Source organism: Apis cerana, linkage group LG1 (assembly GCF_029169275.1).
Source record: "Apis cerana isolate GH-2021 linkage group LG1, AcerK_1.0, whole genome shotgun sequence".
In the NCBI taxonomy this organism is placed as follows: Eukaryota; Metazoa; Arthropoda; class Insecta; order Hymenoptera; family Apidae; genus Apis; species Apis cerana.
Window position 1 is genome coordinate 3,752,000 of NC_083852.1, and position 26,045 is coordinate 3,778,044.

Sequence of the window (26,045 nt, forward strand, 5' to 3'; positions counted from 1 at the left end):
TGATCGTGGTAACACATTTTCTAGTTCAATTTCGTGTGTTGATCAAAATCTCTCTCTCTCTCTCTCTCTGATCCTCGTCGAATTTTTGGAAATAAAATCGTGTATAAGTTATCATTGAATTATAGCAATTTGAAAATATTCAGAATATTTTTAATTTCAAAATCTATTACTATAATATTAATTAGAATAAAAATTTTTCATTATATATGCAAACTTCAAAATCCAATTTCAAAACTAATTAACACTATATATATATATTGGAAAAGATATTCGACTATTATCGTACTCAAGGCAACAAGAACAAGTGCATTGATCCTCTCTTTTCTCTTGTCAACGACAAAAATAACCCTCAACTTTTGATGCTCTTGGAGCACACTGTTGCTAGTTTCGATCGGTTGCAAGTTTCGGTTGAAAAGGAGGAGGCGAGCACAAAGTGGAGACATAAAAATAAAACATCGTTGACGCGTACGATGCTCGAAAATGTTCCATCAAAGAAGACTTGGAGCGATAATCGTCAACACGTGTGCCCGTTCAAAAGGAAACGAAAAATGTTAAGTGGAAAATAGCGTGCAAAATATACACAGGGTGTTGATATATTCGTGAAACATCACTCGCTCTATCTATCTTAATGTGATGATAATTCAATCCAATAATTGAATAACTTAACAATTTAATGTGTTTAACAATTTAAAAATCCTTGAAAATATCGAAAAGAAGAAGGAAAAGAAGGAAAAGAAAGAGATTTGCCTTAATCTAATTAGATTAGATTAAATTGGATAATCAAAGTCGAGTGGAATTTTATAAATATAAATTTGAGGATGAGAAATATAAGCTGGAAGAAATAGTAATAAAATAAACTATTGAAATATATTCTTCAAAATCCTTTAATTACGACACGTGAAGTATAACAATTCTACAGAAATAACAATTTTTATATATAATATAACACTACTTCATTTTAGAATTCCTTTAAAGGAAAATATTTGTTGCACAAATATATTAATATTCAGTAGAGAGCACCACAATTTTTTGTATTATTCTGGCCTCTAGAATCAAATTTAACCCACCAATGTATCTATTTATTTTAGCCTCTAGAATCAGATTTATCCCTCCAAAGATGTCGAACGAATTCATTCTGTGTAAAACGAAGCCTCGATTTTTATATTATTCTGACTTCTACAATCGAATTTAATTTACCAATATACATATCTTGGCCTCTAAAATCAGATTTATTCCTCCAATGGATACGTATGGTTCGTATTCTGCGAAAGAACGCCTGAATTATTTATATTTATTTACTCAAAAGTCCGAGTCAAGAAATCCGGCAAAAGACCCACTCGGAAATATACCGGGTTGATGGCGCCACATGTAACGCCGCCATTAACAGCGGCGGTGGATAATAATATCGGAAGTCCCGCGGTGGCAGAAAATTATTAGAAGTTATTGGCGAACAATGCAGCCTCGAGGGATATACACGGCCATCTCCTCACTCGTTCCAGAATTAATTCCTCGCTATTCCAGGGAGGATTCAACACCGCTACTATAGAGTTTTGTAATTTAATCGGTCGGACAGCTTGCCCTCCTCCTCCTTCATCTCTACCTCCTCCTCTATGGAAAATCGATGCGTTGTACCTGTATCGCGCTCTTATTTTCCTTCTCGCGTATTATCTGCACGAGAGAAAGATTCGACGGAAAAGGGAGGGAGGGGGAAGAGGTTTGAGCCGGTTTGAACCGGTTCGGAATTTTCATGAAATTCCGCCGCCTTCGTTACGCTTCCCGATCTTTGGGGGAGTAATAGGTGTTCGGTATCGGTATCGAGATGAAGAACACTCTTCAAACACGAGAAGTGTATAAAGAGGATCGAAGAACGAGGTTAACGCGTGTAACACCGAAAATATCGAACGAAACGTTTTTGGAATCGATCGCGCACTGGTTCGGGTTATTTGTAGAGGGATTTTAAAATTTTCGTGAAAGATCGCGTTCAGAAGTTGAAAGAAAGAAATAAAACGAGACTTTGTGAAATATAACACGAGAGTATGTGATACTTTTTAATAATAATTTGTACGAATTTGTTTTGGAAATAGATGTTTCTTTTCTCTATAGATGAAGAATTATTTAAGTGGTCGTGTAGATTTGTTAAAAATTAATCGAATGAATTTTATTAATAATTCAATATTAATAAAATTCTTGCAAATTATAATTACAAACTGTGAAGATTAGAATATCTTATCTATATTAAATACACTTTCTACAAATTAATTCAAAACTTGTATCTTTATTAAATATGTATATTCACTTCCATTAATTCTGTTCCTCTTTCTCAAATTAATTAATAACTTACACTTTAGAAAAAAATTTCTTATTTTTAACACCAACTATAACAAATATACTGTTCGTGACTCAAATTAAATTATTATTAGGTTAATGGAATCTCAAATTACGAAACTATTTTATCTTATTTTATTTTACGTAATACGTAATGCAACTATTTTATTTTATGTAATACATTTTAAACGATTTCTTGATGTAATTATTGTAATATAATAACAAAGAATCAAAGATTATTAATACTTGTAATTTCGAAATTGTATGATTTATCGCAGTTTGATTATGGACATCATTAAAATAGCAATTATTTTGTCCAGATTGGAAAGTTAAAATTATAAAGAGCCGCAATTACTAAACTACTATGTTTGCATGCTACGATTAAAGGAATGTTCGGGTTAATATATCAGTTCCACTGATTATTCCAATTACATATATTTTCCACGGCTCCGGTTATTATATATACATCACACACGTTGCCACAAGAAAAAATTTTTAATTATCCCTCAATATATCGCACTATATCGATATTAACGAAATTTCGCTCACCATTTATTAGTTTTTTAAATATTTTTGTTTACTTCTTTTTTGTTGATTAGATAAGAAAAATTGCAATCCAAGTTTTTTTTTGATACATTTCAATTTCTAGATAGCTGAACAATAAAATTGAAAAAATATTCATAATTAAGAAAACAAAATAATCCTATAATAAATAATTAAAAAGTTAAAAAGAAAATCTTTTCAACTTCATAAATTATTTTGTTCGATTGTTACTTCGATTTCAAAGAGTTATTTTAAACTTCGGAATAATTCACAGCCCGTTATTTAATTTTTGATCGAATATTTTCGTTTATAAGATAAAGGAATAAAAAATTTTAAATATGTGGAATAATTCATTAGACGATGTTTATCCAAGGAGAAACATTTTCTTTTTTATTATCTGCTATTCCTTGCACGAAACGTTTCGTCTAATTTCGTCTGTTAATTTCTTAAGTAAGATGCTTTGTGTACACATCTTTTTTTTTTTTATTTGTAATTTTAAACACCCCAGTCTCTCCTCGGTAATACACAGTTGCACAGACATTTATACGAACGAGGAGAGGCGTGCATTGGTAGAAAGTTTTTAATTAACTTTAGTTATTCCACCTTGTTTCGAGCTTTTTTTTGGAACGAAGCATGGAATATGAATAATTTTAATACAAATACTTTTTTGAGAATTACATATTTGTTGAAAAAACAGTAACATCAATCGATCTACAAATTACCATCATATAAAATATTTTATTAAAAATCTTAACAAATCCAATAAATATTATCAAAATTAAATTACTTCAAATTAAAATCAAATTATAATTTCCTTAAATTATAGAAATTGGGACAAATTATAAAAAAAAAACTCATAAAAAAATTAAAAAAATCTCTTCAATAAACTCAAAATCAGCAATACTAAATTTGCATCATAAAATCAAATTTCAAAAATCTCATTGTTGCAACGAAAATCTCCTCAACAACGAATCCAAAATCAATCTTGATATTTTACTTAGTTTTTTTCCGCAAAATCAAATCACCGATCAAAACAAATCGCGAACAATTATCGAAAATCTCATCTCGTCGTATTTCCTCGATTTTCACAAAAATCAATAACCGGTGAATTGTCTCGAATCGTCGCTTCAAGCTCGAAAAAGATAGAAATCCAGAATGTAAAAGATATAGCGCCGTTTTATTCTGCCCTCGAGAGCAATCTCCGATGGGGGTTCAAGCCTCGTAAAAAGGAGCAACAAAAAGAGAGAGAGAAAGAGGAAAATAAAATACTGCCATCACGAGAGAGCCATTGGAGGTATTGAAAGTTGCTCAAGGAAGCTTGTCCAACCGGATTCGTCGGCTAGACAGAGAAAATCGAATGTTCAGCATAGACGAACAAAATTTATTTTAAATTAGTTATACTTTTTCAACCAGTTAATGGAACTCCCAACTCTCTATGGAGCACACAAATCGTCGAGTAACTGTATCCTTGTGGTTGAACGAGGAATGTGGAAGGAAGGGGGGAACAGGTACTGAGGTCCAGGTCCACGAAGTGCACTTCCTTGTACCAGCGTTTGTTGATGATGAATGGAAGAAACAGAGAAAGCAGAAGGTAGAAATAGAATATAGATGATAATCGTGAGTTAGAATATTGTTTTCCAAGGAGATGAAAATGAAAAAAGTGAAGAAAGTGGCGAAAATAGTTTCCATTACATGTAGTTATAGAAACTGGATTTGATTTTTGAAAACGATTGATTTTGAAATTTCGAAGTATTGTTGTTGTACAATCGTGACAATCACACGTTACATAATAGTAGAAAAACCATAATTCGAATATTCAATAATCGTAAAATTATTTTCATTTGTGAAGTTACAGGATGATTATCCAAGACTGGAAACTGAAATATTTTCGAAGCTATTAATTATTTCGACACATACCAATATATTCGTATATGTACAATTATTATCTCCATTACTCGAATACAAAATTACATTTATAAATTAAACTATAATTAGCCTATACATATTATGAGAAAATAAAGATATTTATTCATATCGATACGTTAGAATTCTCTAGATCTAACGCGTGGAAACTTGTACTGGTCACTGCTGTGAAAAAGTCTCGCAGGACGGCACAGAGGCAAGAGGGGTTGTCCTTCGCTAGGATCATTTATCCCCACTTCAGACGCTTTGTTGACAAACTTGACACCACACGCTACATAAAAGAGCTATAATTCTAATCGTAAAAATTATTTTCATTTGTGAAGTTACGTTATAGAATAACCGTCCAAGACTGGAAGTTGAAATATTTTCAAAACTGTTATTTCGATATAATATTAATATATCTATAGTATGTTTAGATACAGATCGTCGTTTTGAATTAATAAATAAATTAATAATAGTTTCTTTCCAAATTAATCAAGTTTCTCAATAGTGAACAATAAAATTTAAAGATGTGAGACCGTAATATATAATTATAAATGATTTTTTACTACGTGTAATCCATTTTTGATCGATGTTAGAATCTTAACACGCAATACATAATAAAACGTGAAAGATATCTATAATATAATATTATAGTTAATATCAAATATTAAATTATATTAAGTAATTTGAGTTTCAGAATTGAGCGATGAAGCAATTGTTGCGTGATTTTATCATGTAACAATCGAAAATATATTGCCTCGTTTAGTTGAGAAGTGTTTAAAAGTGAAGATCGATTTGTAAGTACGAAGGTAAAGAGGTTGACTGCGTGAAGGAGTGAGGCAAGTCGATCGTGCAAAGCTAAGAAGGTTGACTGCGCAAAGGTGAAGAAGAAGTTCAAAGGCGAAAAAAAAACGAACTGTACCTTTCTTCTGCCCATTCAAGATTGCTCGAGAGTAAATTTTACGGTGCATCATTTAAATATACCCCTTCTTTCTCCACCGTCATTTCAACCCTTATCGTTATTCGTTTTCAATATACAAAGATGGAAAAACGGTATAAAAGTGAATATCGAAGCGAATAATATTTATTTTTGCTTTTAAATATATTTACTTTTAAATATAAAAGAAAGTTTTTATTAATAGTTTTATTATTATTCTATCATTGCAATTATTAATATTAATTTTCCTTGCATATTTTTTAAAAATACCAAAATATATTATTATACAATATAATTAACTGATTCAATTTTACAATATTCTAAATAATATTATTACAAATCTGTTTACATTGCTTCGTATATAACAATGTTATATTAGAGGATATAATTTCTTAAATTTATCAGCGTGAAAAAAATATTAGACACGTACGTACAATTTTTTAGAGAATTATATTTCTTGAAGAGTAATTAATTTCGGAATCAAAGCAAACTTAAAAGCTAAAATGTAAGAAAATTGTTTCTCTGTCATTCTCTCCTTTTCTCTTGGAACAGCAGGTATACAAGATACAATTTTTCGCTTTGCATCGCGAAAATTTTAACAAGTAACGCGTCGGTTAATTATCGTACTTTTGCTTCTTGCGTTCAAGAAAAATTATTTCTTTCTGTACATTATCATTTGTGGCTTGTGAAAAACATCAGAAGAGAGATTTACGAGAATTAAAGAGAAAAATTCTAACAAAATTATTAGTGTGTTATATCGAAGTTGTGAACAAAAAATTTCTAAACCTTTTTCTTGTTTTAGATAAAAATTCATATCGAGGAAAATGATATCGTCCACGAATATTTTTATCGAGTGAATTAATATCCACATAAAAAAAAAATATAAACATGAAATACACATTGCACAAAGTTGTTGTATTTACAAACGATTCGTCACCACGTATATTCTAAATTTAATAATAAAACGCTTCGTATTATTCAGTGGTTAATCGATAAACGATGATTTAAAATTCAATAATTCCAAAATTTTTCCAATTATCTCGACCACATATATTTCGATGGGCCAATTTGGCGGGAAAATTTCCCAATTTTTTCTCACCGACCATAAAACGAAGTTAATCGAAGGGTGTATTAGGGGATTGTTAATTACTCCGATTAACAATTGAAAATAGAGGTGGATATTGAGAGTTAAACGAAGCTTGTAATCGCAAAATTCACGAACTGATTGCTGATTCGATTCATTGAATACGTTAGTTCGCAGATTTAGATGTTGGATTTTGGAAAATTGAAAATAAGAGATGAAACTGATAGGCTGGTAAAAATCGAATTAAATCCATGAATCACTTATGTTACATTTTATAAGCCTTCGTGGAATTTCCAGAAAAATTAAAATCGAATCGAGAGAAATAGAATTTGGAAAAATTTTAAAATTTCCATATTTTCGAGAAATCGTTCCCGAATTTCTTTCTTTTTTTCTTTTTTTCAATTTTTTCAACGCGATAGAAAATTTTTCGAAGCCGATAAATTTTAATTTTAATTTTATTTTTCACGCGCAAATGACGTAATTACGTAATCCAATGTAAAATTCAAATTTCGGTAAATAATAAATCGTTACTGGATGTATTGATTTATCGTATTAAACACGAACAAAATATATCACATTAAATATTTGACAAACTGTTTACACGCGCTTTTGATCATATTCGAACTGCTGTTTGTGTGACAGATATGTTATACGCCATCTCTCTTCTATCCCCCCCCTCCTATTTCACAGCAATCGACACGAGATGTGTAAAAGGTATCGATTGATCTAAGATATCTTATCTTCTAGAGGTTGACGTATAGAGAGTAATGGATTCAGGGATTAATAGACTTTCCTTTAATTAGCTTCCCTTTGCCTTGCACTAATACGCGACGAATAAACAATCTCTCTTTAACGATCATCTTACGATTACATTCTCGCAAGTAATATTTTTATTTTTTCGATTTTAGATTTCCGAATCTCATCGATAATAAAGAAATTGATCTGTGTAACGCGTGTACAATATAAGCACATGTGAAAATGAATGTCGAATGCTCGTTTTTTTGCTTCGAGAAGAAAGAGAAAAGAGCAATGAAATCAAAATGGACGAAATATAGCGAGAAATGAAGAGAGAGAGAGAGAGAGAGAGAGAATCATGGTTAAGAGCGATAAATAAAAATGGCGGGGTGATCGATCTTAAGCGGAGGGGGAATCTTCTGACGCATCCGGAATTAATCGTATTTAGCATTCGATACCCTCCCATCGTTCCATCGAGAACGAGATATATCCTCGCTCGCTCGTAATTCTTTATAGCCCCGTGTCGATACCTTTTGTCGATCGTTTGCCGCTTTAATTTATACGGATGGTGGAAATTAATTTTAAACAATGTAACCGACCGAGCAATAATGGTTCTCGTGGCACACGTTCCAAATGAAACGTCCATTCGTTAAAGAGAACTAGCGTGGAAATTAGCGAACTTGGAATCGGGGGAAGAGGGAGAGAGAAAGAGAGAGAGAGAATGGATGAAATTTAGATCGCAGATAAGTAAGAAGAAAGTTTTCTTTTTTTTTATTCGAATGATTTTGCACAAATGAAAATGTGGAATAAAATTTATTCGTTCGTTATTGTGAGCATGAAAAGTGAAGAATTAATTCGAAATCTAGAATTAACATGAACCAATGTCAATGTAAATATTTCACGAATATATGAGAAACATCTCGTATAGAAAGATTGTGGCAATTTTTTCGCCATCTTTTATTTATTGAGTAACAAACAATTTTATATTCGAACGTTGAACGAACTTGAATTAAAAATAATTTAAGCTTTCGCATTTGTTCTAGAAGGAACTGTATATAGATAGATATACATAGATATGTAGAAAATATATCTCTTGAAGTAATAACAAATAAAATTCGTTTGGTTAGTTTTATTTGCTTCTCGTATTCGAAGAAACCTCTTCTCCCTCCTCCAAATATTCCCGCGATTATATTTGAATTTGGATTCGCGGTATCATTTTGAAAATCGATCGAATCAATTTTCGGTCGGTCTCGTCGCGCGTTTACGGTTTCGTGGTGCGCATGCGCATACGCAACATACACACACATGCACATAAAGTATCTGCGAGTTAACCGTGGCATGAAATAGCCGGTGAACGTTTGAAGTTACGTTAGAAATAACGCATAACCAAGATATTTTTTTTTTTTTTCATTCGAAAGATCTCGTTTGCGCATTTCTGTGAAATATATCTTGACGTTCTGAATCAAAATTATTTTATACTGTATTACAAAACTGTGTATTAAAAATTAATTATAGCGAAAGAAAATATTGATAATTACCATGATATTAAATCGTTTGAAAGTATATGAATTATTCTACTGTGAAATATAAAATTATTGTATGTAAAAAAAAATTTCTCAAACCTTTCCAAACTATCGTTTCAAAAATAATTATTTCGACGCATTTTATCGTTGAAAACGCACGCACGCGAAAATCTTGAGATTCAAACGAACGAAAGATCGAAGGGAGGGGAGGAGGAGAAATAAGAAGACGTGTATTCTTGGCAAACACATGAAACACATCGAGGGAGGGAAAACTTTGGGGACAAATTTCTTTCGACATTTCCAAGTGCCTCGAAGCCGTTTTCCCTTCGGCAACCATTTCAACCTGCATGCCTTGGTGTCACGGTATCCTAAGATACACAAGGGAATGGGTGCTTCTTCGATTTCCATCTCTCCAGTGTCGATGATTCCCCCCTCCTCTTGCTATACTCGGTGCTCCACAAATACATTTAACATCGTATCTTACTCTTGGATGGAAAAAGATTACAAAAAGTTTTAGATCAAAAAAGTTTACATTTTTTTGAGACACGTTATACCGGGTGCTCCACAGATACATAGCCATTTACATATATTCGTATTATCTTTTTTATATTATCTTGAAAATTATTTATTTGAAATTGACATTTTCGTTTCATTCATGTTTCATTTTCCATCGGTATGGAAAATTTTAATTTCTTAATTACATAAAAGAGAAGATTATTCGAATATTATCTATAAAATTTTAATATTCTTCTCTCTGTAATGTAACGAGATAACCGAGGATCGAATTGCAATATTTGCTTCTATACCTATCTATTAGTTGGCGCAAGATATTTGGATATTATGCGAGATTATCTCGCAACATTCACTCGCAGCAAGATCGCCGCGAGGCTAATCTACTTTTTGTCAGAATGCTTTACATTTGTTTCGATACTCGTGAAACTTTCTTCCTACTGCATTCCCTTGCAGATAATTATTTCGTTAATAATGATTCTGATAAATTTATTCGAAATTGAAACTGTTATGTTAACATTTATTTTACTCATTAATAAATATTTCGAGCTGAATAAAAATCAACCCTCGGTTCTTCAATATTCTATAAATACCCAGCATCAACGAATAAATAATCTATTTTTAGCAATGCCCACTTTATCCATCTTTGTTTCCAGGCTTAGAAAAAATTTATTCCCCAGAAACACGGTTACAGGGTTTCCTTCTCATACTCGTGTCTCGGCATGCGACGCTTCTACTCGAGACAAATATACATATCGAGCAGTCGAGGATCGATTTCAATCTCCATTATTTGCGGAGACACGAATTTCCTACGAACTCAGCGATTCCTTTCGGGATCAATCGTTCATTGTCCCCTGGCGAAAAAATGTCGACAATAATGGCGGATATTGGTCCATCTTCGTTCGTTATACGCGGATATTATAATGTATTCGATGAAAGAATTCGACGCCATCAGCGCGGGGAACGTTTGCTTTCCAATGTTTTTCTTCCATTCTTCTCGAAAAATCGATCTGTAATTAATGTTTTCTCTGCCGTGTTTATTTATACTTTTGAGAAATAAGAAATTTTAGAAATTTTACGAATGCTTTTCGATTTCGTTTTTGATGATCGATCTGTAACTGATCTGTAATTAATTAGTTACATTTTATTTATATATATTGACTTCGTAACTTTATCGTAAACTTCATATAATTGTTGCTTTGAAATAATTATGATTAATAGATTTTTAAGATGAATAATTTGTTAACTTATTTTTTGTAGAAAATATTTTTTCGAAACGGCAAATATTTTCGTGAAATATTTGACAATAAAATATTGTTTATAAAAATATTTTACAACAGAATTTTCAATCCACTTCCAATTTTTTCAAAAATTTTTACACGATCAATATTTTTAATACTTCGATATAGGATAAGTATATTTATCGTGAGCCTGTTTACATATATTGTTCGTTCATTTTTTCATATTTTTCTAGAAGGGAGATTGGGGAATGAAGAGAATCGATCGACCGTCAAAATTTTGAGAAATTGAAAAGCACAGGAAAGTACATACTTTCTCGGTATATACTTCCGGTTTTCAGCAACGACAAATAACTGCACCGAAGAAACGAGATACAATACTGTTGACTATATTTCCAATAAACTTCACTCAGATTTGAAATAGATTTGAAATCTATGGGATGGCCGAGGTCCAAATCTGGACTCGATGCGATATTCCAATCAACTGATACATAGATGGAAACATTGAAATTGAACTGCTAATATCGGTGCTATATTATTCTTTTAAATCAAATTTTTCCACAGTTCGACGAAAAATATTGAAAAAGAATGAAAATCGAAGAACGACTATCAAGCAACGAAATTGTGATTCACAATAAATATTTTAATAACAATAATTTTAATAATAATGGATTGAGTCACTTGTTAAATTATAAATGACAAACCTTCTTGGAAAACTTTTAATTTCATTGTCGAATATATAGGATCATAAGAATCCATTTAAAATACCAAATAATTGTCATCAAAAATCATAGATATTCGTTCAAAATTTTTCCACATTTCTAATTCTCCAAAGTCTAACATCAACCAATTTTAGAATCGCAAAAAATGTATAATTCAAAGATATTCTAATTTAAATGAATTAATATAACGATACTTAAACGCATAAGCAAATCTTTTCTAAACAATCGAGCAAGAAAGAAAAGATTCTCGTATAACATACATTTATCATCACTCTCCATCATTTAATAAACCTCAAATATTACACGACATTGGCCACGCTACGAATTCTTACAGTACGCACAAGCAAGATGATAGGGCAATTCATCTTCCATCTACCGACCTCGGTGCTTCATCCTCCACTTTATCAGGAAACTTCTTTTAGGAGCGTGTCCGCTCAATAGGACACCGGTGGCTACTTAAATTATCGACAGGCTTCCCTAGCGCGGGGAGGAGGGGGGAGATCTGACAAGGCGTAGCGAGTTTAATCGAGAAATCACGCGAGGGACAAGTTTTTCCTGAAAGAGCGGTTCAGCTAGAGATCGTGGTGGTTAATGAAGTTGCAAATCGAAGTAGAAAGAGGCTAACCTCGAGCAGTTTGCTCGAGGATTGGCTAAAAAGTTTTTACTTTCCACCTCGCTCAGCTATCTCGTGCGGTTTCCGTGCCCATCGGCCGGAACGTCTTCCATCGCAATTTTGATACGTTATGGCGAGATAGAATGAGTGGAAACGAGGAATGAAAAAGGAACACAAAATTACTAGTTATTTGAATTCAAATTATTATTTATTTCATTTTATTTAAAAAAAAATTTTTTCGCGTAGACGCAAAAGTTTTTATTTCAACTACGTTTGTTTCGAGTATTATATTTGAATAATCATATTGAATAAATTTGAAAAATCATTATATCAATATTCTTTTTTTTTTAAAATATTCAAATCGATTATATTTTTAATCCAAATAACAATACGTGACGATCCATTATTATACTTTAAATGCTGTTCTAATTATTATGAGGAGGATATTAATAACACGCGTGGTTAACTACACTTGCGAGAAAATACTTATATGCTTGTCCCTCTAACGGCGCGCTTTGGAAGCTCGCAACAGAAATCTATCGAATCGAACAAGATTTCTCTACCATTCGACCAGTTTCTTGATTGATCTTCGTATCGACGTGAAAGCATGAAGATTTCTTTCGTTTTCACTGGAAAGGAGATCGGTCGTAGGAGTCGGATTTTTCCAGCTCGCCGTTCTCTTGATGAATGATGCCTCTTTCAAGAATTTGAACGAAAATTACTCTTTCGTAAGGAGCGAAACGAGCATTATGAGAAATTTGCGTGCGAGAATCTTTCATAATGGAATTCTGTGAATCGTGAGAAGGCTGGGCTCATAGTCGAGGGAGTTGGAAAGAGGTGGTGCTTTTTATCTTGAATCTTGTGATACGTCAGAGTGAATTGTTTGAATATGAGTAGAGGTTATGTACGAGTAAGAAAGTGATACATGAAAAATTCTTTTTTTTAATATTTCTTCCGTTTTAATATGTGCATAGATAAATATTTTCCTATATATATATATATATATATATATATATATATATATATATATATATGGATATTTGCTCATCGCTCGGCCATTTTAATTATTAACTTCTTAATGAACTGATCGAATCTTTCTTTATATTATAGTACGGTACAATTTTACATGCGTATATGTAATGAAATTTAATCTTAAAATAATATTAAAGTACGATTATATCAAAATCGGATTTGAAGCCACCGATATAAATTTTATTTTTAATTTATAGAAAAAATGAATTCAAATATCGTACATCTTGATGATCAACATACGTTCTAATTCAACGTGCATGATAAAAACTCCTTCGACCATGTAGCAATGATAATCTACTTTCTATAAGATTTAATAAGATCTGATATCTGAACTGAATTACGTTATGGCAACGACAATGTTATTTAAATCTCGGTTAAACGGTGTTGATCGTTCCAACTATGAATATCAATTCTTTCGCGCTACGTTGCACTATTTAATTAACGTTGATCTGTAAATGATATACGTTGCTTGTTTTTCTTGACCCAGATTACTCCTCGAACCTTGCACTATCCATTTAAACCGTTAACACGTTTTCCAGGTAATTGCCAAGTGGAAAAGTACTTATTCGAGGTCTTGGCCGACCTTCTCGCGACGTTTTTGATCTTGCACCTAAGAATCCTCGACAGTAAATTGCGTAAAAACAAGAAGGAAAGGACTTGGAAGGAAACTCGTCTATACGTGCGTCGATTGTTAATTTGAGTTGTCAAGTATTGTCAAATTGTAATTACAGTAGTTTATTAAGGTAATTGGATGAATTTATTTTTAGGGGAGAAATTTTTAATGAAGATGTTGAAATTATATGAATATTTGAATTTTTACTCTTAGTTTTATTATAGTGTTATTTCTACCTTTTTACTATCTTTTTAATTATTATTTATGAATCAAAAAAAAATTAAATCGTTAATAATAGTTTCCACAAAATCAATGAAAGAATCGATAAAAAATAATAAAAATAGAAGAATATATATGCACGTGTATTCAATGTAGAACCAATATAAAAAGTAACAGTGCAAGAACACCGATATAATATCGCTTCCGAAAAACCAAAACCGAAACCGATATAAACCAGGATCGTTACATCCATAATCGTTACATTACTTCGGTTCTCATAACTGTTATCAAGGGCTGAAACCGATATCGTAACTGTTTCCAACCCCTGATTGTTGGTTAGGTCCGATTAAACGACGAGTTATACTCAAATGGTTGAATTTGGGTCGAGTTTGTGCCGAGAATACTTTATAATTATTCAACTGTAAATTTTTATACAACCAAAATGTGTTAAAATATTCAACCGATATACAAAATCACGAAACAATGCCATTAAAATCACTTTTTGATTTATTTCGATATCTCAATCGGTTACTGAGATATAGCGACTCAAAGTTTCCATAGCGCTGAACATAGGGAATTACGAATCAGTTAGTGACTTACGTTTTTTCCCTAAAAATCCATACTACGTCCCTCACTTGTTTGGATACGAGTACGAGCGAGAGATCCGAGTAAGCGTCAAGGAGATAGTAAACGATCAAAAAATTATCCTTTTTTTTACACGACGATATCTCGTGAATCGGAAGTCGTATCGAAATAAACGAGAAAGCATTTTAAAGAGAAAGATTCCGCGCTTCTAATAATCCTTGATTCATCAACCAAACATCATTATCTTCGAAATGATAGCGGTTCAAATTTTTGTATAATTTTAATATGATTTAATCGAGTTTTAAGGTAAATGTAGTTACGTCTTACTAATGATATATTTTTCATTTCAGTAAATTTTTAACGATATAAAATGGATACGAAAAGAAAAAAATGTTCTCCACATATGATTCATTAAAAGTTGTAAAATTTGGTCTCGTTGGACGACCAATACGTATCGTGTCCCAATTAAATCGTACCATCCATCCGAAAACAGAGAGGTTTCTGTGATCGTGGCAAATAGCGCGAACTGCCGGCTCGTCAATTGTTTCCTTGCGTCTTGTCGACACGCCGTGAGAAATTACGTCGCGGGACGAAGTTCAAGAAACCGTTTCCCGGTGCACAACGGAAGTTCGCCACCGCTGATTGATAAAGCGACGCCGGAAAATGACGTTTGATCGCGACTTTTCTTTTATCGATAAATGTCGCCAAAACAACAAAAATTCGCATTCGATTCTCGATTGATTAACTTATTAAAAAGTGAACAGAGAGAGAAAAAGAGAGAAGAAAGAAAAATGCAATTTTTTTATTTTTCTTTTTTTATTTTAATCTTCGTTTTTATTTTGCATGCATAACAACAAAAATTAAGTTGTCACAGATCGAAGAATAAAATTCAATTTTTACGATACACAGAGCCACAATTTTTCACGAGAAAGTATATTACACACCATTATTCGCCATGCGAGTTTAATATATAATATATATCTCCATCTCTCTCTATTTGTAATAATACAAAGCAAGACACGATGTTGACATTTTATAATGCAATTTCATATATGTATGCATCCCTCTATATGATTCTACAGCTAACTCACCATCATTGTTCACAATAACAACAACAACAACAACAACAACAAAAAGGGATATAAATATAGAGAAAAATAAATTGAAAATAATACGAGAACGTGACTTACCTAATAACGAACTTTTTCTCGACGCGATACGAAAAATTATTAACGAAGAAGAATAGCCCGTGGTGGTCGGTTTGTCAGGCGTGTAACCAGTGCCAGATGGCATGACCACACCGCACCCCATATACCGAGTGGCACGTTTGATAAATGCGATTTTCGAATATGATTCAACTCGGTGGTTAAAAGAGCAGGAAGAGGGCCAGAGGAAACTCCATTAACTTTCGATACACGAGGTCGGCTTTCTAGATTAATAATAACGTTCTTCGACTAGTCGACGATCCATTGATAAAGATTCACGATCCGTGAAAATATAATTTTAATTTTCTTCGTAACAATTTCGTAAAGACAGTGCTCGACCTGATTATTTGTATAGCTCGATTATTTACATACATTAATATCTCTTGTTTTTGGAAATGGAAATATTTGATATAAATAAACGTAAAAATAAATGTATAACAAGAGATACATGGGGTAAGCTCAAAATAATAATAATAATAATAATGCTATTATAAATATTTAACAAGTAATTTAAATAAATAATTTTGAATTAATTTTAGTTACATGATAGTTAAGATTTAATTTGATTAACATTTATGTATTTGATTTATTATGATTTCCTGGTGGATTAAAATTAAACTTAATTAAATCAAGCGGTACAAATTACAACGTAAAATATACAAAAAAAATACACGAGGTTATCTATTCTTTTAAAAAATTCAATCTAAATATAGAAAATAAAATTTCGTATCGCGTGAACGACGCCGTTACATGATGTTTCTTCCAAGAAATAAGTAAAAAAAAAGAAAAAAAAGTGCAAAATAATTTTCCAATATATATATAATACATTCCTATATAATTCTCGACCATTTTCAACTTCACCTCACGATCCAGAAACAACAGAAGGAAAGTACAATCTCGATTGCACTCGAGTATCCCGCAACGAAGATGGACACATGGATCCTTGACCAAACGGAAACTCTGCAAGGATGAAGGCATTGCGTGAAGTAGGTCGTGCCTGACGCGTTATCTTCTCCCCTCCTTCCCCCTCCTATTACACGATAGACACGTACGGAGGAAGCGAGTTGTAACGGCTCGAAGCGAGATAAAATAGGATAAATAGCGGTGCGGGCAGGCGTGAAGTTAGAGAAGAATTCGTTGGCGAGATAAAAATTCGAAGTAAAGACGTTGATGGAGATAGAAATGGAATAAATTATAACGATTTGTGTCGAGTATATATAATATGTAAATATGTATACATTACTCGTACTCTTTTGTATATTTACGTGTGAATTGTGTACCGTGATCGCTTCTATTTTGATTCTATTCCTCTGTTTTGAACAGTCGTGCGACGCGAGTGCTCAGATATGGTAGAACGATCCGCATTTATGTAATATAGTTTATTTTTATTCTTTTCGTCAAATCAATAATTATCAATTAACCTATTCTCTAAGAATTTGTTTAAAAATAATAATATAAATTATTGGTTAGATATATATATATATGGTTTAAAAATAGTATATATTTAGAATAGTGTAGGTATAAAAGATCGTGTTTCGAGAAGGATATACGTACTTTGTTTCGATCGTAAAATTATTATGCGATTAAGTCCTAAGTAAATTCTAACCTCAAAAAGATTCTTAACGGCGTCTCTGAGTAAGCTAATTATACAAGCTGTTTCATACACGACCGTTGCAAAGAAGTAACGAATACCGAACAGGGAATACTCGTAAAACTTTCCAACTTTCATTAAACTTCATAAACTTTAAAATTAGTTTTCTCGTTTATCTCGGTGATAAAGCAATAGAGTTTGCAAAAAAACCTGTAACCTAATAATCAAAGCCAAGTCAAATGACGTATAAAAATGGTAATAATATCAGAAAAATTACGTAATCAAAATTCTTTTTTTCCATTAATTTAAAATTTCGTCTATCTTTCTCAAAACTTCCTATAAATTGTCCTTTCCCCTCTCGGTTCTCCAAATCATTATTGCTCATCAACTATTATCCATTATCCATATTTCAGTCAATTCCCCTTCTCCCCTCGACCACGAGTACATTAATTTCACTCGGTTCAGAGAGCCACGATCAACCACGCGTGTGTTAACCTCTTCTCCTTTCTTCTCCATTACACGCGATATCTACACGCGTCACGTCTACGTCGTCGGTGAATTAGTGAATTCTATCGTTGGTGTTTCGTGTTTCGATAATAAAAATTATCGTATCTCGGTAATTCTTTTTTTTTATTTTAAAGCTAAGATCGAAGAGAGAACTCTATTAAATTCCATTTTAAAATTAAGAATAAAAATAAAAAAATATTAAATAATGTACGATTCCAAAAATATTGACAATATCAAATTTTTGTATGGTACGGAAACGTATACTTACTAATACACTTATTTCGATCAAAAAATTAATGAGATTAAAAAAATAGGAAGAATTATAGACAATAATTTTATTTTTCATCAATTTCGAGATTGACTAATTTTTAAAAAAATCATGCTATATTACAAACTGTGTTCAATTAAATTGATTTGTGTACAAATTTTTTCATTCTGACGATACTTACGACTTTTTTTTTTTCATTTTTGAGAGGCAAATACACGGCGATGCGTCGAAACGACGCGGTATCCAATTAACAGCACCGTCAAAAATGATCAGGCGGTTGATTCGTCGGCTCGCGAGAATTTATCATTATAAAACACGGTTCTAATTGTGGGAACGGATTTTTCCGCGTGTCACGGCTCGGCTAAAGAATTTTTATTCGGCGGATTTCACGTCAATTAAGCGGGAGAGGAAGGATGACAACTCGTTATATCGATGGTCACGGGACGACACTCTCGGATGAGATGTGTAAAAAAAAAAGGAGGTATGGAAGGGACGATTATTGTGAGATTGGAGAAAATGAAAGAGGACAGTAGGTATATAGGTGGAAATTTTAATTGAGAGGATGGTAATTGAGAATCCCATCGATATTAATAGATATAAAAATTGGGGAACCAAGTGAGAGGGGTATTTATCGATTCGACGAAAGATGACTCGTGTAATTTTTAATTTGTTGTTGGATGTTTGAACGATGATCTTTTTGTTGTTAACATTTATTCCTGATAGGCTATGAAAAAACTTACGTAAAAAGCACGGTGAAAAATTGAAGTTTATGAAGAATTTCTTGTTTCGTGGACAAATTCGCTTTTTGCGATGATTAAACGCAGGTGTGTCTTTTTATTTCATAAATAAATGTGCAACGAAGTCTGAACGTATTAAATTCTTCTATTAATTATACCTATATACTTATCACAATTTATAAATATCAAGTAAAATTAAATAACCTAAACTGTCAAGATTAAATTACACTTATTTAAATAAAACCAAAAAAAAAAAATCAAATATACAGATATACTCTCTTCATCGATTGTACTCGATATCTCTAATATAATTCATCGAATAATGAACCGTCGATCCAACTAATTTTTAAAATTACTTACCCTGCTTCTAAACCCCTATTATCACATTTTTTTTAAAATTCCAATACGCCTAACTTAGCCTCAATCCTCAGCCTTCCACTTTACAAACGTCTTCTTATATCGTGCACCCTCATCCTCGAGCAATTAACCTTTACACCGCGGCCGATCCAGTCCTCGTTTCTAGAAACTCTTTAAGAAGCGTTTTCCTTTCCCCCACTTCTTCCTTCTCTCACTCTCTCTCTCTCTTGCTTTGGACCGGAGCCTCGATGGAGGGGGAAGAAGAAGCTTGTTCCTTCGAGGACAGCGTGGAACCCGGCCAGAATCGGTTCATCGCGAGCAAGTTATACGTAACGGGCCGATAAAAGGGGCTCTGCCAAAATGTAGACCCGCACCTCTCCTTCCGGGACAGGGATTTCCATTCGATACGAAGAAAAGCCGGCCCATTGTACGATTATTCCGGATTATTCTTGGACGAGTCGCGCCCAACTCGTGGTTAGGCATAAAAGATAAAGCCGCGGTTTTTGTCGACTTAACTTGGTTGTCCGGAGGGACAGAGTTTTTCTTCGATGTTTTAATCAGTGATAGCACCGTGGAAGAATGATACTGTTATTCAACTTGGTTCGGGTGTAATGGTCAATTAATTATTATTAGTGTCATATTTTAATTAATCGAAGGGAATAATAGAATGGATATAATATATCGAGAGAGCTAATCACGAAGAGATAATTGAAATTTTTGGAGAATCGAGGAATAAAATTTATGAACAGTGCCAAAAAAAATTTAACTCTTCAGGAATCAGAAGCATGAGGATGAAAAACAAAAAAAGAATATTTAAATGAAGATTCAGCTTATTCTTCGAATAATTCTTTTTCGCATACCATGTAAATTTATATATACAAATATTCATAAATTCTGTGATCGTAACAGCATAATTGATACGGAATCGTTGTGACATCGTGAATTGTCAATTGTGACTTTAACGCCTTGATTAAATTACGGTTTTGCACAGAAGAGACATTACACGGTATAAAATAGGAGTTTGAATAAAGTTGAGCCGCGTGATTGCACGTCGTTTGAACGAATAATGTTTGATCGATGAAAGTTGAGTTTCATTAGGTCGAAGGGTTTATAATCGAGACCAAGCCGTTAGAACAGAGCGTGATAAAATCGATTTTCGGTAATTATGGCGAAAAGTTATGGAACTGTTTTGGACAGTTATTATAATGTATTAAATTTTGCTCGTATATACGTATGTTCGTGTAAATTAGACGCTATTACGATGCACCAATCAATGTCTAATTACGACAGAGAAATCCAGATTTCCGAGTTATTCTTATTTTCGCCATTTTTAAATTAAATTTTTGACTCGTGCAAAATCAATTAGATTTGATTAATTTTTTTTTTTTTTGTTCAAGGAAGACGACGATCCATGTGATATAATAGATTTATACAAAATTCAATTTCTAAGATTTACGCGCTTATGAGTTTTTTCATCAGTCACTATTAAGTCAAGCATCATTTATGCCGGGAAGAATCTCCCTCCGCCATTGCACCAAGGAGAAGATATATTGCCAGCATCTATAATGCAACCTTGAATGAATAACATAACCTTTATTGAATGCTCAACGAGCATCAAGATTGGATTTACGACAAGCTTAAGATTCAACATCAGTTCCAGTGGAAGATATAACGTATATGGTTAAATGACGACTTAATCTCACTTAAAGATTACTTGGAAGAGAAAATAACGTTGTACAAATCAATCATTTTGATTATATTGAAAGCTTAATATATAATGTAATGGGTATGATACAATGAAAAAATTCTTTGGATTTGGAAATTTCAAGACAGAATTGCAAGCTAAACATTTTATAATTTCAAAATTTTTATCAGTCCATCTCTTCCATTATTAAGATATTTAAGATATTTATATCATCTTTTTAAAATAATATTCTATTTGAAGAATTGTCGCATATGTAATTTCTATGACTGTAAGTAATATAATATATTTAAGCATAAATGAAATTATTCATTAATCGATAAAAAAAATTAAGAAAAAAGTGAATATTAATTTTTGAATATCTCCTAATTTTATATATTTTTTTCCCATTTTTATCCCACGAAGAAAGATATCGATTCTAAAAAAAAAAAGAGAGAAAAAAGAATAAGTAGGAGGAAAAATGGTATTCTCGATAGCAATTAAAAAAGTTTCACGTGGCCAAAAAATAAATCAACGGCTAAGCTTGAAACGCTTACCTGCATACGTATCAAGGAAATCAATTTCATCGTTCGAATCTTATCAAACGCAATTGGTTACGATAAGAACGTATTGCTGCACGATAGACGATTTACGATTGGGACGCGAACAATGAATCACCGAGATGTACGTGCACATTGTTCGGATACAAAAGGTTACGCTATTCGTAAAGTAATTGTATATTAAACCGAAATTGCCGATCATTGAAATATTCGTTAGAAGAATGTGTCTTCTTTCATCTCATCATTTTACAATTTTTTTAATATTGAAAGATTCGTAAGCGATTAAAAGCGAAAAAGATTCTTATCCATTTTCTTTTTCTTTTCCCTTTTTTATTAAAACATCAAATTCGATTAGTTTCTTTAACTGTCTATTTTTGCGATCGCCGCGAATCATACAAATTTAATTAATTTTTGTAATATTATTTTAATTATAATCACCTATCTATCACATTTAATTTTTAGTAATAAATTTATAATGAAACAATTCGTTCCGTTATATCGATAAATAAACGAAAACATAAAAGAGCGCGAAATTCAAAAATCAAATCAACGAAGAACTAGATAATCATTAGCACTGACACTGTTACTACATTTCAGATTCACGCAAGTTTTTATTTCAGATGTCACCGATGTGAACCACAAACGAAAACCATAATAACAAAAAGGCGGGAAATTCAAAATTCCTACGAGAAACAAATCGATTCGAAAAGAATGGATAATCATTATGTCAAAGAGCGTACATACCTAAGCGAATTGTGAAACTTGTGTATTAAAGCGTATCGACATCGAATAACAAGCGCATAACAGGCAAAGAGAGCGCTCGTTCGTTTTCTCCACGGTTCAAACTCACCTGAAACAGAAAGATAACGCTCGAATTAATTATGCAATCCGTGGCAGAGACACGGGGATCGGTTCGGTTGTTATCGTAGGATTACCAAATTATTCGCTATCAATTACAGAGCGCCGAGAATTTATCGTATCCGCGATCAAATATTAATCCGTGCGCGGTTTAACATTCGTTCTTCGTCGTTTTACGTTGGAGGCCCACCGAGAATAATTTAGCATTAAAATCGAATGAGCCTCGATTATTGGCCTAGGCAACGTTATACGGGAATCGTGTTATCGAATTTTAATACAGATACTTCCATCGATTCTTGGTCGCGATAACGGGATAATGAAACGAGATGTCAAACGGGATGGAAATTAAAAGATTCGTTTAATTTTTTCATTGATCATTTTGATCAGTTTATTAATATTAATAAAGTGGAATTAATCGTTTAATAATAGAATATCACTGTAGAATAATCTGAATTTTATTTATGCACTTTGATTCATCCTTAAAAATAAATCTTATAAATATTTATAAGATTTACCACAAGTTGATAACTATTATCCAATTATTATTATGCAACTATTCTCTATCTAACTATTAAAAAATATGAACGTATGTTCATGTAGATATAAAACTTTATTTCTTTATTATAAAAAGAGTCACATTTTAAAAGATATTTAATCTTTCGACTACGAACAACGTCTATAAACATTCGAAGAATGTTATGCAATAATATGCAACACATACAAGATGCTTACTTGATGCAAATATGCTTCAATTTGCATATTTTATTTCTAGCGGTTTCCATCCAATCATTCACTATACAACTATTAAAAAATATGAATACATGAATATTCCAAATATATTAATCTTTTCAGAAATATACGCGCACGTTTAATTTTTTTAAAAAGTAAAATTAATTTACGTAAAAAAAAAAAAATTAAAATCTATTGAAAAACTCTTTTCTACGCCATTTTTTTAAATAATAAAAACTCGAAGCAATAATTTCAATAGTATCTTTGACGTGACGTGAAAATATTATCTCACATCTAAACAAGATGGACGAAATCAATAAGAAAGTTGCATTATCTTCTTGGATATTAATATCGACGAGTAATTTTAGGTTAGACGACATAATTTACAATCGACTATCGTCTCTTTCAAAGGAACACCGCTTCTCATCCATCACGATATATTTAATCAATCGCATAAAGATCGGGCACAGACGGAATTAATAAAGGGGGCGAAACCATTCTGCCAATATGCAAGCTACTTTATGCACGAGAGAGTTTTGAAATTAGAGCCACCTATTGATCCCAGACACGCCATCTCTCTGATAATTTCGATATCGCTGGCATCTGCGCGCATCTGAGCCTGTGTGCGAGCACAACCGGCTATGTGTTAGTAATTCGTGACAAGTTGGAGGAATTACAGTTTCTCTCGATTCGCATCCAATACCGGACGATTATTATGCATGACTCTTCTGAGTTAACGGGCGGCAAATGTATCGTTGGATATCGAATCCTGTGCTCAGTGCATATGAAATCACGTAATCTAAAACTAGTTTAGAGACGAGATAGTTCCAATATTAATGTAGTTATAAAAGCTTTAAAATGAAATTTAACGTAATCACGCGCACTTGTCCGAATTCGTGACGAATCTTATTTAATTTATTTATTTATTTATGAAACTAATACTATTAAGCATCAGCATATAAAATTTAAAGCAAATTAAATGAAAATTGCCACATTTTCACTTTACAAATTACAAATTTACAAATTAATTATTGGATTTACTTTTATTTTCTCTCAAACATACTTTTTAGCTTTTATTAGATGACGAAAACAATTCTCGAGAGTTTTTTTCCTAAATATATTTGAATTAGATTAGGTTATGTTCGATAAATTTTTAACTTTCGAGAAAATTCTAAAATCCATTACCACGAATATTTTAAAAATTAACTCGTACATAATTTATTTGTTTTTTTCATTTTTCCATAATTACTACATTTATATCACTCTCGCAATAATATCGAAAAAGAAAAATATCACATACACAGTGCATCCATTTGCTACGAATTACGTAGTAACCACGCATGCGCAAAGATCGAAGGATCAAAGTCGTTAAATCGGAACGTTACAACATGTCAATGATATCACAGTCAACTGGCATTGTTGATCGTATAACGAAATGCATGGTGTGTTTGGGACGATTTGCATCGAGCATAGTATATTTTGCGGAAACAATAATTTCCCATTGTTACGAACATTAAATAACCTTGTAACGCAAATATCGGTCGAATAATGTTCCTGGCAAATATCCGCGATATTTAATGACATCGAATAAATTGTTATTCACTCCGTCCACCAATTGCTGTTTTGCGGAAATTTTACGAATCGTGTTTATCGCGTGTAATATAAACTTGACTTGATTATTTTATGTACCATCATTAGTTTTTGTACAGTTTTTGTACAAAGTCTCGAATATATGAAACGTAAGAAATCAAGATTTTTAAGAAATTATCGTATTAAAATTAATTGTGAGTTTTTTTAACTAAATATGAAAATTTTTTAAATGTATAACACGTTATAATTGTATAAACAATAAATTGAAGAATTTAAATAGATGGAATTAAAATTTTTCGAGTTATAAACAATTTCGCATTAAGTGAAACTCATTCTTCTTTCTCTTCCATACTCTTATTCCTCCACTATTATATTATAAAAACTTCCAATAAAAAACAGAACTTTTAATTAGGAAATTTTACTTGAAGTGCACTTTTCGTTAATAAATTTTAATACCGAATGATCCAAATTTTTCCTAATTTTAAAAAATCGATTCTCGTGAAATTAACAACTATTTTCCAAACCTTCCAAACCTTGATATTCTTATGTACCATTATCTCTCATCAATACATATACAAATTTCAAACAAAGGAAAAAAGAAAAAAAAATACAATTCGCTCCAACGTCCAACCCAGCTTTACACAGTTGTTTTGCATTGAATAGGATCCATTAATTTGCCGGGTTAAGAAATCGGACGTCCTTTCGCAACCGCAATCGTGGAAAATCTCGAGAGCCCTGGTTGAATAACACGAAGTAATTTCGAACGCGCGGAAACGAATCAACTCGAAAACAGCGAGCCGAACGTGATCGAGTCACGAAAGGGTTCGCTCGTCCGTATCGCGACTGTTTCGACTTGAATCCTCCACCACCTTATTTTTAACAATTTCACCTCTTTCCAAATTTAAAATTTCATTCTCCATCTTATTTTAATCAATTCCTTCCCCAAATTTATTAATTCCTGCTCTCCCCAAAATTTATCAATTTCTCTTCCCCCTTACTTTTATCAATTCCTCTTCCTCCTTATTTTTATCAATTCCTCCTCCTACCCAAATTTATCAATTCCTCCTCTTCCTTATTTGTATCAATTCTTCCTCCTCCTTACTTATATTTATTAATTCAACTTTCAACAAGGAAAACGAAAATGAGACCGTTCCAGTTACGCACGTTTGAACAAAAAAACCGTTCCTATGAAACTTTGTCGATCGATACTCAACTTGTCAAATATTTCTTATTTTTATCAATTCCTCTTTGTCTCCAAATTCAATTCCTCCTCTTCCTTATTTTTACCGCTCTATCTCATTTTTATCAATTCCTTCTCTTCATTTTTATCAATTCCTCCTTCTCCTCATTTTTATCAATTCCTCCACCTTCTTATTTT

General features: G+C 32.2%; 1 protein-coding gene and 2 long non-coding RNA genes across 6 annotated transcripts in view; 1 reads left to right on the forward strand and 2 right to left on the reverse strand.

Annotated features, from left to right (window-relative positions):
• LOC133666442 (uncharacterized) overlaps nt 1-19,386 on the reverse strand; it is a 133,930-nt gene extending 114,544 nt beyond the window's left edge. For both annotated transcript variants that reach the window (XR_009830612.1, XR_009830611.1), the window contains exon 1: nt 19,253-19,386. This is a non-coding gene — a long non-coding RNA (uncharacterized LOC133666442). The remainder of the gene's footprint in view (nt 1-19,252) is intronic.
• LOC107994951 (furin-like protease 2) overlaps nt 1-26,045 on the reverse strand; it is a 376,396-nt gene that overhangs the window by 181,009 nt on the left and 169,342 nt on the right. The gene's annotated exons all lie outside the window — the stretch shown is intronic.
• Nucleotides 19,525-24,978, forward strand: LOC107994904 (uncharacterized). Of its 2 annotated transcripts, none has more exons than XR_001765428.3 (4): nt 19,525-20,112; nt 20,647-21,222; nt 21,357-21,642; nt 22,111-24,978. It is a non-coding gene; the product is annotated as an uncharacterized LOC107994904 (long non-coding RNA). The 2 variants fall into 2 exon arrangements; XR_001765429.3 differs by having other exon boundaries at nt 21,357-21,614.